The sequence below is a fragment of the Wolffia australiana genome, chromosome 5 (genome assembly GCF_029677425.1).
Source record: "Wolffia australiana isolate 7733 chromosome 5, ASM2967742v1".
NCBI classification, from domain to species: Eukaryota; Viridiplantae; Streptophyta; class Magnoliopsida; order Alismatales; family Araceae; genus Wolffia; species Wolffia australiana.
In genome coordinates, this window is record NC_135839.1 from 15,529,280 (window position 1) to 15,531,584 (window position 2,305).

General features: G+C 48.2%; 1 pseudogene; it reads right to left on the minus strand.

Moving 5' to 3' along the window:
* On the minus strand, positions 1-1,712 carry LOC144703481 (delta(8)-fatty-acid desaturase pseudogene; annotated as a pseudogene).
* Positions 1,713-2,305: the final 593 nt, after the last annotated feature.

The window sequence follows — 2,305 nt, forward strand, 5'->3', positions numbered from 1 at the left end:
TTAAAGCAAGGAGGAAGATAATCTTATTGAAGATGAATCAGAAGAAGTATCTGAAAAATCAGTCTTACCATGCCTACTCTGCGAGCTCGATGTGAGAGTGAAAGACAACCTGATACTATGGAAATGAGGAAGACAATTTTATTGAACAGAGAGGTATAAAACTTGGGTCTTCAGCCATGCGTGTTTACTGCCTCCCAGACCAGGTTCAGCGGCGCAGGGTTGCCCACGTCCCTGGCCTGCAGCGCTGCAGCCCTTAATGTTTGGATAGTCCTCACGTTCGCGTCCAAGAAAGATAAGGTCGAGTACTTCAGTTTGTGCTTCTTGCAGAGCTCTCTCACCAGCGGAGAGATTTTCCTCAAGTTGCATCGAGGAAGGCGAGGGAAGAGATGGTGCTCCACCTGAAACTGCAATCCGCCATGAAACCAGTCCATCCAAGGAGAGCAGGTGACGTTGAGCGTGCCCATCGTCTGAATTTCAAACCAGTCGTTGGCGGTGGGAGGCCCAACGTAGACGTTGGAAGAGAAGTGGCTCATGCATATCTGAATATGTTGGATTCCGGAGACCGCAAAGCTGCAGAAAGCGAACATCACCCTCTCTCCCCAGTTGGGCAACTGAGAGACGAGGAGAGAATACCATAACCAGAACAGCGCGATCCCCAGCAATTCCTGTTTTCTATTCGGCACCCTCTTCTGCACAATCGCGAGCATGGATTGCAAGAAGAGATTGATGCGGGCGCCGAACATTACCGGGTAGAAGGTCCAGTGCTGGTAGCTGACGAGCAGCCTAGCCAAGGCGTCGAAATTCATCTTCCTGTCATAGAAGTAGGACATCAAGGATTCGAATTGCTTGGAGGAGACTGCGAAAACCGGCATGAGCTGGAGATCCGGATCGAAATCAAGGCTATTGCAGGCGATGTGGTGCGCGTTGTGGGTCCATTTCCACCACCCAATGCTGATGCCGGTCACGCAGTTTGCGATAATAATCTTAGCGAGATTGTTTAGCCATGGCGTCTTCATGAAAGGGTGATGGCCGAGGTCGTGCCCGAGAAACGATGCCTGCGACCAGAGGACGCCGATCAGAGCCCCCGAGAGCAAATGAATCAGGACGCTCTCGGACTTGAGCACCCCCAAAACGGCGGCAAATAAGAGCAAAGCGATAGAGGTCAGCGTGTACAGAGCAACGTGACCCCTCTTTTCAAAGAGGCCCTGCTTGGAGAACTCGGCCGCCAGGCGACGATAATCTCTGGAGAGATCAGAGACTTGATAATCAGAGAGCCGGCCCACGAGGAATTGGTCAAGGCGAGCCCATGCCGAGCGAGGATGGCAAGCGATGAACGCGTCGGTGACATCCTGGCCTGCGACATGCAAGAGAGGGATATCCCCCCCGGGATGATCCTTCACCCAACTCGTGACGTCGTATACTTTGCCCTGTATCGAGATCCACAGATCTGATCTTGAGTTGTGGCGACGAAGTTCTTCCAACGTGAATTGCTTCTCCTTAGGCGCCGGCGCCATTGCAAAATTATCTTTGCGTCGAAAACCTTCTACACCGTAGCCTTCATGGTCTGAGAATTTATATGCTTTCTTCTCGCTGCGAGTCTTCGATAGAAGATCTCTGTAATGACAGCAAAGTATCGCGTCCCCGTTGATCGGGTGACGTGTCGTGTTCCTGGAAGGCGAGTCGTCGGTTTGGTTCATGCTCCCATAAATAGATCCTCTCAAATTATCCCGATTGGCTTACTCGTGCCGATAATAAACGATAATAATTATTACCTGAATTCTAATATAAATATTCCAGCTCTTTCAGGAGAAGAAATCAAAATTTACAGACGCTCCGTGAATGACAAAGTTGTTATGTTTTTAGTGTTTAATTGCGTAGTATACAATATATACAAGACAACTCACTAATTACCATGTTTCTCCGGACTACCCGCTACCCCATAAAGATATTTTTCTTGTTGAGGCGAAGCGCCTATTTGCGAATTCCAATAGGCATAAAGAATAAGTCGGTCCATTATTTGCACGTTATTGTAGGTACAATTTATTGCTACGTCTAAGTAACTTCAGCCACCCCTGATGAATTAAATGGAACGATTAATTGTGAATTATCAATGGTGAACTGAATGGACCTCTGGGCATGTGGGCTTCCATGTTGACAAAGAAAAAACATGATAAAAATATTCATTTTGAAACGAGCTCTCTTTTCATAATTATTTCTTCCTGAGTTATCATTTGGCCATGGTTTCGTGGTCGTCAAAGAGGGATGGCCGGCATCGTGCCCGAGAGAGATGCTCGTAACGAGAGGA